Here is a 14,540-nt window from a genome sequence, read left to right as displayed (position 1 = left end):
TTAATGTTTGTTTATTTTTCTTTTATTTATTATCTGACAGCTCTAAAGATTAGATATTAATATAAATCAGACATCGTATGTTTTTTTGCTGAGAAGTTTACCTTCACCGACAAGACAGCCTAAAAACGCCCCAACGCAGTTCAGCTGCTCCTCTCTCGTCGCCGAAAACGAATGGTCACCATTGCTTTGGTCAGATGTTTCAGTGTGTGTGGAGTCTGGCACTGACCCTAGTGCTCTTATCATCAGTGTTCTACAACAAGCATTTGGTCGAGAAGGACTTACCTTTTGTATGAAGGCTGTAGGTTTTATTTATTTAATGTCTACTAATTTATTTATTTCAAAAAAAAAAAGTTTAAGAGAAATTATTGAAGAAGTATATTTTCTTTTCTCTGTCAAAATCAGGATTTGGCTACCGTTCCAGTTTCATTTCTCCAAGTTAGAAGTAAACATGCACTGCCACTAATCCATTCATTTTCCCCCCTTCTTCTGATCAGGTGAGAACTAGCAAATAATAACCATGATGTCATAACCATGATGTCATTGTATCACTGATAAAAAAACAAAGAAAAACATAGTTAGGACATTTTCTTGCCTTGGAATCAAAGTGTGTTCTTGTTCTCTTTTAGGTAGCAGGATTCCATCTCCGACCTCTAATCATAGGCAAATTGCACTTTTTACTCATTGTATTAAATGTTGGATTCTTTGTTTGTGCTGATGATGTAGCTCTTGTTTGCGTGTGTTTTTTTTGCCGTTAGATAAATGTCTCACTATGTATGAGTATTGAATACTGACATGTTTTCCGGCTTTGTAGAAAGCGTGTGAGTAATACGTACACTAGACCAAAGCCTCGCGTCTAAGAAGGTCTTAGATAGATGGCTCTGGACATGAAGAACACTGCTAAACTGTCACAGACAGCGACATGGGTGGCAGTGGGTCTCCAGTGTCTTTCAGCAAGACAGTGAGTGAACCCCTACCTGCTCGCTTATTGTTTGTCACTCTGGACAAGAGCGTCAACTCAATGCTTAAAATGTATTGTACATGTTGGGGGGGGCATGATGCTCTTGAAGAAACGGCACTGTGCCTCCACGTTCATAGGCTGATTTATGATACTGGTGTGATGAAGACATTTCTGTTCATGTCGTCTGTTATATAAACCAGACCAGTGAAATAACACTATACAGCTATAAAATGCTCTTCCCAGTGATATTGGCATGGCTGTATATCCAGTATTAGTTCTAATCTGGATGCTGTTGGGGGGATTAGCCAGGATTAAGCATTTGAGTGAGAAGAAGAAGGGAATCTTGTCAGGGAGATGGAGTGGAAAGATCAGCGCTCTTCACGACTCCAGAACGCGAAGGCTAAACTGATAAATTAACATCCACATACATTAAGAGCTTCATGTGTATTTTTAATATGGCGGCTGAGATGTGTCTAAACAGCTGAACTTATATATATTTGTGTTCTATGTTCTGTTTTCCTGTTTGTACATTCCATTCGTAAGTCCAAGTACTTTTGTTTGTATGTGAACACTTGGCCATGTAACACCATAGGTTTTGGAGGGAATGACGTACATGTATAGGATAGTAGCAGCTGCCATACTACTGTAGTTAATGCATGAGCAATACAACAAGATGCTGGACTTTGCTTTCCTCATTTACAAGGTAAAATCACAGATGTAACACTTGCGCTATTATTTTACAGTATTTTCAGTTGAAATCATAACCAAGGTACCATAGAATTCCTGCCAACTGTCATCATAACCATGTACTTCATGTGGACAAATAAAATGTATTTGTTGCATGACATGAACAGCGTTCCTGTAACTTGTGTTCACACACTGCCATGTGAGGGCTTTCTCTGCCAAGTGTCCCCGTACAAATTGCTATAGCCGACATCACATGGTGTTCCCCCGCCGAATTAAGATTTCTGATGATCTGACATGCTCCCAGCAGGCCATAACAAGATCTGGAGTTCTTGCCAAAAACGGATTTCGTGAAAACCAAATTCCTGGGGGCCAAACAGAAATGTGGGTCATCAAACCTCCTGTCGTGTCCTATTTGGTCCCATTCACTCTACAGGTGGAGGTGACAACTTGACAGATCCATTAAGGGGCACACAGCTAGAGTGCTTGAAGTTCAATCCAGTATTATTGTACGTTTGGGATGCTGTCAACTTGGCCTGGGGTCCAGGGGACACGAGCCCCCTCCATCAGAACAAGAGGCTTCTCCACAGGGTCAGCTGTTGGCCCTAAAGGGGCCCACTCACCCGTGACTTCATGCCCCGGCCTCCTTTGTCCTCGGGGGGCTGTTGGGTTTTTACAGCTCATTCACTCAACTGCCCCCAAAAGAACCTGATGACTTTGCCTTATGCTGATGGAGCCGCAGCACGCACACATACGGCCATGTGTACGTAAACACACACACACGCCATACACATGTCCACACACACACACCAGACACATGTCCACACACACACAAGTCCACACACACACACACACACACACACACACACGCCATACACATGTCCACACACACACACACACACACACCAGACACATGTCCACACACACACCAGACACATGTCCACACACACGCCATACACATGTCCACACACACACCAGACACATGTCCACACACACACACACGCCATACACATGTCCACACACACACACACACACACACACACCAGACACATGTCCACACACACACACACGCCATACACATGTCCACACACACACACACACACACACACACCATACACATGTCCACACACACACATGGCATACACATGTTCACACACGCACACACACACACACACACGCCATACACATGTCCACACACACACACACACACACACACGCCATACACATGTCCACACACACACACCATACACATGTCCACACACACACACCATACACATGTCCACACACACACACACGCCATACACATGTCCACACACACACACACACACACACGCCATACACATGTCCACACACACACACACACACACACACACACACCATACACATGTCCCCACACACACACACACACACACACACACACACACACCATACACATGTCCACACACACACACACACACACGCCATACACATGTCCACACACACACACACACACACACACACACACACACACACACCATACACATGTCCACACACACACACACACACACACCATACACATGTCCACACACACACACACACACACACACACACACACACACACACACACACACACACGCCATACACATGTCCACACACACACACACACACACACACACACACGCCATACACATGTCCATACACACACACACACACACACACACACACACACACACACACACACACACACACACACACACGCCATACACATGTCCACTAAATCAATCTGATGCCCTTCCCTCTCGTTCTAGGGCTTTTGTTCTTGTGTGACCCACACAAAGCTGAAGCATGTCATGTGACCCACACAAAGCTGAAGGATGTCATGTGACCCACACAAAGCTGAAGCATGTCATGTGACCCACACAAAGCTGAAGGATGTCATGTGACCCACACACAGACCTCTTCTCTCTTAATAGACCCTTCTCACGGGGGCCATTTTGTGCCGAAAAGGCAGGGCAAACACAGGTGCAAGCAGAACACTAATGAGGGTTTCCAAATTCCAATCATGGAAGTTGGAAACCCTCATTAGTGTTTTGCTTGCACCTGTGTTTAACCTGCCTTTTCGGCACAAAATGGCCCCCGTGAGAAGGGTCTATTGGTTATTGGCAGCAGCCCTCTTACACCTTGTGCCTCCTGCATGTATTGTTCTACTTGAGCATGTTGTTCGATTTGATTGGCTTATTGTCTTGCCAGATACCTTTACCATACGAGACTTGTTTTAGATTGACACAGCTTAATGTTCTTAATGTGCAATTTCATTTAATTAAGAGACACAATATTTTTGCGTGTTTCCCTCTATATCTCTGATCATCTCTGGAGTGAGTCATGAGAGTAGCTAGGTGTGTACAGTGTGTGTACCTTGTACATTGCAGATTGAGGAGAATGACATGAAACAGAACCTCCAAGCCTCCAACCAAATCTCCCCTTCCTTCTCCCTCTAGGCACACACCCATAAGCAAGCATGCACACACACACACACACACACACACACACACACACACACACACACACACACACACACACACACACACACACACACACACACACACACACACACACTGTTTGCCTTTGTGTATGCTAGACAGCAGATGGCAGCCCATTATAGGGCTGACAGGGCAGTCATCTGGCAGGCACCCTGTTACCCCCCCCCCCCCCCCCCCAAAGACACCCAGCACAACACAGCAGGGTTAGGACACTTTAGGCGGGAGAGTCCACAGCCCTGTGTGTGTGTGTGTGTGTTTGTGTGTGTGTGTGTGTCAGAATTGGACCCTGGCCTTTCTAGCCCTATATAGGTCACTCACTGTTTCCACTTGTGTGTGTGTGTGTGTGTGTGGTAACTGTAACTCAGACTCTCGTTTGGTCAGGAACAGCTACAGCGGCACGATGTAACACAACACTATAAAGGTATCAAAGGTATCTGCACGCAATGTGAATGATTATTCTAGTGAGAATGAATGCACTGCTAAACACATGTCAAAATATCTCTGAATGAATATAATTCCACCGTTTATAGTGCTACACACACACACACACACACACACACACACACACACACACACACACACACACACACTGTGACCTCTGTGTGTGTGAAGAACTACACTCTCAGGCATCCTTTGATTGACACATTAGAGACGGTCGTATTTTCTTTCATCCTCATTGCTCCTCTTATACTGTATTTGGTCTCTGTCAAACAGTCATAATGTGAACAGCAGGTTCGAGGTGCAGGAGTCAGAGAAAGTCATCTTTTCTCCTGGAATAAGGCTTGAACACAGTTAGTTAACCATGTGTTGTGGGCATTGTGGGTCCTTCACACACACACACACACACACACACACACACACACACACACACACGCACGCGCACACACACACACACACACGAACACACACACAAGATTTAAGGGGAGATTTCAAGTGAACATGAGTGAATTCTCAAGAACTCCTCCCCTGCATTTGAAAGGCAGGCTGTAACAGTAACGGTGGTTACTCTAATATCCACCTGGTGAATCAGAGCTCCCTCAGAGGACCAGTGACACGCTCTCTCTTTGGTCCCTCAGAGGACCAGTGACGCGCTCTCTCTTTGGTCCCTCAGAGGACCAGTGACGCGCTCTCTCTTTGGTCCCTCAGAGGACCAGTGACGCGCTCTCTCTTTGGTCCCTCAGAGGACCAGTGACGCGCTCTCTCTTTGGTCCCTCAGAGGACCAGTGACGCGCTCTCTCTTTGGTCCCTCAGAGGACCAGTGACGCGCTCTCTCTTTGGTCCCTTAGAGGACCAGTGACGCGCTCTCTCTTTGGTCCCTCAGAGCAGAGGTTCTCAAATGTTTTTCAGCCAAGGACCCCTTACAAGATAGAAAATATACCGGGGACCCCCTCATTCTGATTTGTGATTTTGGGCTAAGCTTAATTGTTTCCACGGTAACGTGCTTGACTTTTATTTTGATAGGTTTGTTATTAGAATGTAATCCATGAACCATTTTAGATTTAAAGCATAAACTATTTTCGTTGAACTATGAAGATTTTGCAATTTTTTTTTTTTTTTTTTTATTACATTACATTTACATTACGTCATTTAGCAGACACTTTTGTTTTGTCCAAAGCGACTTAAAATATCACAATTTGTCAACAGTATAGAAAACCACTATGCAACACAATCAATGACAGCCAAAATATTTTGATAGACTAGCACCATGTAGGAAGTAGTTTGAGAAGGAATAATTAACATGTAGCATTTTATTTTTTAATTAAATTTTTTTTTTTTTTCAACTTGAAAACTTTTCACGGACCCCCTGGCAAAGTGCCACGGACCCCTGGGGGTCCGCGGACCCCCATTTGAGAACCACTGCCTCAGAGGACCAGTGACGCGCTCTCTCTTTGGTCCCTCAGAGGACCAGTGACACGCTCTCTCTTTGGTCCCTCAGAGGACCAGTGACGCGGTCTCTCTTTGGTCCCTCAGAGGACCAGTGACGCGCTCTCTCTTTGGTCCCTCAGAGGACCAGTGACGCGCTCTCTCTTTGGTCCCTCAGAGGACCAGTGACGCGCTCTCTCTTTGGTCCCTCAGAGGACCAGTGACGCGCTCTCTCTTTGGTCCCTCAGAGGACCAGTGACGCGCTCTCTCTTTGGTCCCTCAGAGGACCAGTGACGCGCTCTCTCTTTGGTCCCTCAGAGGACCAGTGACGCGCTCTCTCTCTGGTCCCTCAGAGGACCAGTGACGCGGTCTCTCTCTGTGATCATGAGCTAACATTTACCACTGCCTCCTACAGCCTTCATTACAATGGATTATACCACAGAGCAGATAAAGGGGGCGGTGTGTGTGTGTGTGTGTGTGTGGGGGGGGGGGTTATTTCTTCACCCCCTGCAGAGGTCAAGGCCAAGGTTAGGATTAGGATTGGTGTTTGTGTTCGCTGGAAGGAGGCGACCTACAGCCCCACCGCCCAATAAGAGGTCCTGCTATGGGACAGCATGCTGGGAGGTACCGCAGAAGACGAAGACGACATGGAACTTCTGAGAGCTGCTTTAGTGTTGCCCCTGGCAACCGGCACAATCCCTGCTCTTTTTGGAGAGGCTTTCTTCAGCAGGCTTCAATCACACTTCCTTTCGCTTGAGTGTTTTTCTCTCTCTCTCTCTCTCTCTCTCTCCCTCTCTCTCTCTCTCTCTCTCTCTCTCTCTCCCTCTCTCTCTCTCTCTCTCTCTAACGCTGTTAAATAGGAGAAAGGCCCCCGTGTGTTCAAAGGGAAAATTCACAGGAGCTGAAGTGAGGTTATAATAGTGGTGCATGTTTTGACTCAAAATCAAAAAGACGTTAGCCAATAAGGTTGACTGATTTTATGAAAAATATAATTACTTACACAATGGACACATTATACAACCAAAGACAAATACCTCCGTGGATGTAGATAGCAGTTCAAGTTGTTAATAAACATGAATGACATACAGTAGAGCAGTGGTTCGCAAACTGGGGTACGTACGTGTACCCCTAGGCCGGGGTACCTGCAGCTACAACAGGGGGTACTTGAGAGAAAGGAGAAAATTGAAAAATGTCAGAAGAAATCATGAAAATGAATAAAACATTCAAATAAATCTCCTCACGAGGCACTAATTGCGACTCTCACTCAATTTGTTATTTTTGTAATGTTTATATTCTTCAAAGGTGGGTTATTGTTGCAGTTATCATTCATTCATTGCATTATATGCTGTAGTTTTCTCTTGCAGTTTTCTAAGCAAAATGTTGTAGTCAGGTAAAGGGGGGTACTTCTGGATTCAGAAATCAGGGAAAGGGGATACTGCTGAAGGCAAAAACAAAGTTTGAGAATCACCGCAGTAGTGGAACACTAAAATGCAGACATTGCAAACAGTATTTGGCATGAGTAGCATAGTGTATGTGCTTGCTAGCGTAGCTTTCTTCTTCTGCGAGTAGCATATAGTGTATGTGCTAGCGTAGCTTTCTTCTTCTGCGAGTAGCATATAGTGTATGTGCTAGCATAGCTTTCTTCTTCTGCGAGTAGCATAGTGTATGTGCTAGCGTAGCTTTCTTCTTCTGCGAGTAGCGTATGTGCTAGTGTAGCTTTCTTCTTCTGCGAGTAGCATATAGTGTATGTGCTAGCATAGCTTTCTTCTTCTGCGAGTAGCATATAGTGTATGTGCTAGCGTAGCTTTCTTCTTCTGCGAGTAGCATAGTGTATGTGCTAGCGTAGCTTTCTTCTTCTGCGAGTAGCATAGTGTATGTGCTAGCGTAGCTTTCTTCTTCTGCGAGTAGCATATAGTGTATGTGCTAGCGTAGCTTTCTTCTTCTGCACTGCACAGTGAAGTCAGAGCCTAGAGATGCAGCCAAAGCCAGTATACAGGATGTGCTCTACGAGTACCTGCCCAAATGAGGCTGATTGAGAAATGTCTTTTCAAAAATAGCCCGCCATATTACACAACTTCTCTCCGCCCACCCAGCTACTCCCCCCAGCCCGACCCATCAGATGTGAACTAGAGTCAGCCACCTAGGAGAGAGAGAGAGAGAGAGAGAGAGAGAGAGAGAGAGAGGCGTCTCAGTCAGCCTCGAACGCCCTGTTTGTGGTCCCCTGGCACTCTCTCTTTTTCCAGCGCTTGGAGGACAAGATCCTGTGGAGCAAGCCTGGGGATCTGTGAGGCTGCTGCTGGGGGGCCGGGGGCACAGGCACAGGGGTCCGGGGCCTCTGCACCAGGAAGGGGCCCTCCCTCTCCCGCGCCCGGACCCCATCCAGCCCCCCTGCTCCTCCTGCTCGGCTCCCCCTCCTGAGGGCCTGCAGCCTGTGTCCGCTGGGGGGACAAAGAGGAAATAACAAACACAAAGGCGCTGTTTATTCCCCATGACCCAAATTCCACCGCGAGTAGACAAGACGAGCACGGAGCTGTACAGAGGGCTCTGTGTGGTAGGTGGGTGAGTGTGTGTGTGTGCGCGTGTGTGTGTGTGTGTGTGTGTGTGTGCGCGTGTGTGTGTGTGTGTGTGTGTGTGTGTGTGTGTGTGAGAGCGTGTGTGTGTGTGTGTGTGCGCGTGTGTGCGTGCATGTGTGCGTGCGTGTGTGTGTGTGTGTGTGTGTGAGGTAGGATTCAATGGCAGACTGTCAAACACAACATCCCCACACTCCTCTCACACACAAACCCTGCAGGGCTAAGAGTGATACCCAATGAGACAACAACACTTTAGATCCGGAACATTGAACCGATGGTGTTGAAAAACTCCTCTAGTGGATCAAATGTGACATGACATCACTAAGTATTAAGACTAACCAGTCCCAGAACAGTTTGAATGTTCCGCCATCATACTTTTAGAGGGAAAACCAGAAACACTTTTCTATCACCTCCTCCCCCTCACCTCTCTCCTCTTTGCCCCTGGATGCTGTGAGTGAGATGCAGTGCAGTGAGATGGGACTGATCAGGGTGTGTGTGTGTGTGTGTGTGTGTGTGTGTGTGTGTGTGTGTGTGTGCGTGCGCACGCGCGTGCGTGCGTGCGTGTGTGTGTGTGTGCGCGTTGGGGGGGGGGGGGGGGGTGTAATCTGTGTGCTTTGTCAACTAATGAGGGAGAGAGGGGCCACCTGTTCAGGGGCGCTGGGCGGAGCAGAGTGGGGTTGGGTGTGTGGGGGTGCGGTGATGGAACAGCTGCTGGGTGGAGTGTGCATGATGTGTGTATATGCACTTGTTGACGGGGGGGGGGTGTATTATTGTGTGTGTGTGTGTGGGTGTGTGTGTGTGGAATCCTTTTTGTATACAAGTATACTGATAACACTCACCTTCCACATGTCACACTTATTCCTGTCACATTGTCCCAGGCTCTCAGAGTCAAAGTCCTCCGCAGGTCTTTGGTGGCCACGCTCCCCTGAGGATGGAAACAATCCAGTGTGTTACTCTGCTGATGTCCTGCCATGGCCTGCTCACTCTTCTTCTCTAAGTCCACACCCTGATGTCCTGTCATGACCTGCTCACTGTTCTTCTCTGCTGTGCTCTTCGCTAAGTCCACACCATGATGTCCTGTCATGACCTGCTCACTGTTCTTCTCTGCTGTGCTCTTCTCTAAATCCACACAACTATTCATTTTTCTCCCCCTCAAATGACAAGCTCCCCCCGGTTTTGTTTCTTTACTGAGACAGTAGAAGGATTGTGAAGTATAGGTAAATACAGGAAAGAAGGTTTATTGTGGTATGGGTTTTAACATCATCTCTGGACTAATTCCTACTCTTAAAAAGTATATTTTGCATAATATTTGTTGTAAGAAATGACATCTATAGATCATATTAAGGCTCTTAATATCGCAAAAGCATATTATATTATTATACAATGACCAAAAAATGTAATTGCAACAAAGCACTAAACTTGACGTTAATGCAAAGGATATGAATATTTTGGCGATTCTTTCAAAACTGATGTGGCTTCGGGTGCTCATTATTACGGGCCATAATAAACCACGAATGAATGAATCCTATATTGTCCAAATGTATATATTTGAAATAGAATAGAATAGAACAGAACAGAACAGAATAGAACGGAACAGAATAGAATAGAACAGAACAGAACACAATAGAACAGAACAGAATATAACAGAACAGAATAGAACAGAATAGAACAGAATAGCACAGAATATCATATAATAGAACAGAATAGAATAGAACAGAATATAATAGAACAGAATAGAACAGAACAGAATAGAACAGAACACAATAGAATAGAACAGAACAGAATAGAACAGAACAGAATAGAACAAAACAAAACAGAATAGAACAGAACAGAATATAATAGAACAGAATATAATAGAATAGACACTGTTCCCTGCGACAGTAGCAGCAGCACAGTCCACTGCATGCGCACCATACTGCTGCATTGCTGAGCACAGGCCGCCAACCAACCTGGCCCAGCTCCATCACACAGGAGGCGGGGAAGTAGCCCCGCGGGCTGTCCTGCAGCCGCCCAAACCAGCTCTCCTCCTCGTGTTTGGACAGCACCCGGCTGACGTCACCACGGGACAGTGCCAGCTCGTCTGACCAGTGGGGCTTGTTGTAGCTGTGCGCCACTACCATCTGCTGGATAAAATGAGAATTTCAGCCTAAACATTGTGTTATTTATTTTCAATTTCCTAATTTAGTCTGAATGATGTTTTTCTTCAAAATGTCAGGTGTACTGTGGAATACCATACTAACATCTGAACTAGTACAGTTTGTGACATGTTTTTTTATTTTATTATGCTAAATGTGGTAACCTGCTTCCATGTCAGGATGTCAGTGCTGTCTACAACTCAACGTTTACATTCAGAGTGAATGGAGAGGATTATATGTTCTAAGACTCAGAGATTAGCTGTTGAGCAGTGAAATAGAAACCCTAAATATGGGTCTGTTCTACATGATCTGGTCCTTCTAAATATGGTTCATGTTGGTCATAGGAATGACATGAATTAACAAGTGCGAATTAGCAATTAGCTGTGACCAGATATGCGTGACGTCATCCAATTATACACCAGTATAAGACTTGCATCAATCAAACTAATTATGAGGATTAAGAAATGTGAAATTTGCTGCAAAAAATGGGGGGGGGGGGGGGACCTGCACTACCAACCAGGCAAATATTAACATCAAGATGCAGTTTTCTATCAATGCATATTAGATCAATGTTTAAATCAATAGGAAATGATCAACTTGCCTTATCAGCTTCTGCTCTGTATCGATACCTTCCTGTTAACCATTGAAAGTAGAGATGAATCGGCAGAAAGTCAAATCTCAAAGGTTATTTGTGTGTTTGTCACAACAACTGCACATTTTGCACAGTGCACGAGAAATCCTGTTTTACTTTGTCGCAACACAGCATAACATTGGCATAATGCAGCGTGTGAATTTCTGATTATGGAATCACGACTACAAATAAGCAACCCATAGAGTAAAAACAAACTACTGGTGCATTGTCATCTGAACAGAAACATGCAATTTGTCATCATAAACAGTGTCAATAATGGCATGTTGCTCATTCAGCGTGTGCTAAATTGTGCTATGCTTCACTGCAGATATATCACTCACCTTGTGGTGCAAGGACAGTGGTGAAGACTTCAAAGTGCTCGTTGCTCTGCATGTAAACACGTTGCATCTTGAAGGTGTCTGCCTGGCACTTGCACACACAGAGACACTGCCTGGCACTTGCACACACAGAGACTCTGCCTGGCACTTGCACACTGAGCCTCCTGCACTCTCTCTCTGCTCTCTATCTTGCAATAAAGCAAGCGGACTAATCCATTTCCACTGCACCACCGGACCAGAGCTGCACACAAGCACACAGGCAGGCAGCCTATAGTATAGGGACGATACACACACACACAATGATATCACAGCACAGGACGAGGCGCCACATGGCAATCAAATGCACATGTGTTAGTTTATGTTTAAAAGGTGTATGATAGACTAACATGATGCATGGTCAATTCAGTTCCTGGAGATGGAATTGGAATGTCACCCAGCTTCAAGGAAACAGAACTGATGACATCATCAGTGATGTCATAAATTCAGTGATGTCATCCGTGATTATGTCATCAGTCTGAGGCTCATGAGAGAGACTGAGGGAGAGGAGAGGGAGACTGAGGGATAGAGAGGAGAGGGAGGGAGAGAGATAAGAGAGGGGGGAGACTGGTAGAGAGAGGGGGAGACATTGTGCGTGCGCCAATAGGGCAGGCTCTGGGCGACCACGCTTCACCCCCTCATCCTCCTCGTGCCTCTGCCTATTGTTGTCTGTCCATCTGGTCGCCTTCATCATTTTACCTCGTCAGAGCGCATGATTGATTTTAGTGGATTGACTGTGTCCCAATTTTTGAGCAGCCAGGATGAGACGGAACGATGACTGGGGACAGACAGGGTGGAGGACTAGTCAACAGATGGTGATTGACCCCCCTCTACATTGGAGATTGGCTGTGAGCTTGTGTCAGCAGTCAGAGAGCATCCATCAACAAGCTGAGAGGAGAGACTATCCCCTCAGTCACAATCATACCTCAGTGCTGGAAGCATACTGCCACCCTTTAACCACGTTATTTTGGCCTTGACATCATTCACTTTCTTACATATAGAGGCAAAGTGACCGCCTACTTCCTGCTTCAGCACTGTACCAGAGATTTTCATCCGCCATTTATTTTCCCATAGACATTTCGTAAAATGCTTATAAAAAATACTTTTACTTGTTCAAACCAAACGGTTCAGCTATATTTAGAAACAGGAGAGACCCCATAACATTTCACTCTGACCAAAACGTAAACAAAATTGCAGATTTAAAGAAAATATTTTTTCGATGCATTTTCTTTTTTTTAAGTTTTGCTCCGAATGAAATGTTCTATGGTCTCTCCCATCATTGGAAGCCCTCATTCGTGTTTTGCTTACACCTGTGTCGTTTACCCTGCCATTTCAACACAAAAAGGGCCCCATGAAAAGGGACAATTGTTTAGCTACTGTATTTCTAATCTGAAATGTTGTCTTAATGTACTGAAGGTGTGTTCTACATGTGAATAGTTCTCACCTGTCTTAACACACTGTAAAGTCTCAGGTCGAGGCCAAAGTAAAGCCTTTACATAACCAAAACCACAGGTAAGCCAATTAGAAACTGTGGTTACTACTAGGACGAAGAAAATACATAAGCAGCACTGAGCAACTCTTATTTCCAATCATCTGTCAGCACAGCTCAGGACAATTACTCAAATCAATGTCAAGTACATCAAGAAGCTGTTGCTACACCCGGTGTTTACGCTCAGCCATTTGTTGAGACGCAGGCTACATCACGGAAACATTCGATTGCATTCAATAAATCTACACTCACTTCAGTAATAATCCAGTTTAACACATTGAATGCCAGCCATGTTTTCATTCCTGTAGGTAAGTTGTGCCAGGGGTGTTTTTGACGATTCTGGCTCATTTTAGCAACAGCCGAGGATTCTTTTCTGTTAAGAATTCATGAACACCAATCATCTAAAAATAACTAATAGAATGTGTGCTTTCTCTGTCTAAAAGAGTTAGTTTGCAGAGTTAGTAGTTATGTAGATATTAGCCGTTGAGTACAGCATGGTTTCAGCGTCTGGAAATTTATTCAGAGATAAATGGCTTTTTGTGAAACAGTCACTTTAACCATTCATTTTTGGCATCAGTAAGACCGTCAGACATTCTAAACAATAGTTTTGAACAGTAATTTCCTCCATAACAACAGGAAACACCCCTCTCATTCAAACTCCTCCCTCCGTGTGTCTTCTCCTCCTGGCTGTACAGCGGGCGTGTCAGAAGCGCTTTTGCTGCTGCCTGCCTGTGTGCCTGCCTGCCTGCTTGCGTGCGTGCGGACGCTCCTTGTGCGAGTCAAGATGGGCCGGGGAATGCGTGGGCGATGGGCAGATGTTGATTATGGCCTTTCTGAGGTGTTTCAAAGTGTGTTTCACCTATGATCTATTTTGCAAATCGCTCTCCGCTCTCTGTGTGCTGCTGCCGGTGCGCGGCCGCTCTCAGGCAAGACAAGTCTTGAGTGGATTACTGTAAAATCGCCACGGCATTTCCTTGAACGGCTTGGTCCCGCGGCAGTTTTTTCTTTGATTTCGGTCGTCTGGGGGAGCACTGTCAACACTTAGTGGGTCGGTAAAATAGATTATACACATTATCTTGCTCCAATAGTGATCTCGAAGATGTAAAAGTTGTTGATTGATGTTCCACCGTCAAAAAAAAAAAAATGTTTATGTAAGACGAGTAAACTCGGCTCTGGCACTTAAGCGTTGGATTATGTAAGACGAATTATTTCGGCTATGGCACTTAAGGTGTTAATCTGTGCCGGGTATGAAGGCGCTAATCTGATGAATTATGAAAATACAGCAACATTCAAGAGCCTTGAGCAAAAGAACTATTA

Source organism: Poromitra crassiceps, assembly GCF_964638095.1.
Source record: "Poromitra crassiceps genome assembly, chromosome: 2".
In the NCBI taxonomy this organism is placed as follows: Eukaryota; Metazoa; Chordata; class Actinopteri; order Beryciformes; family Melamphaidae; genus Poromitra; species Poromitra crassiceps.
This window is presented reverse-complemented; position numbering follows the sequence as displayed.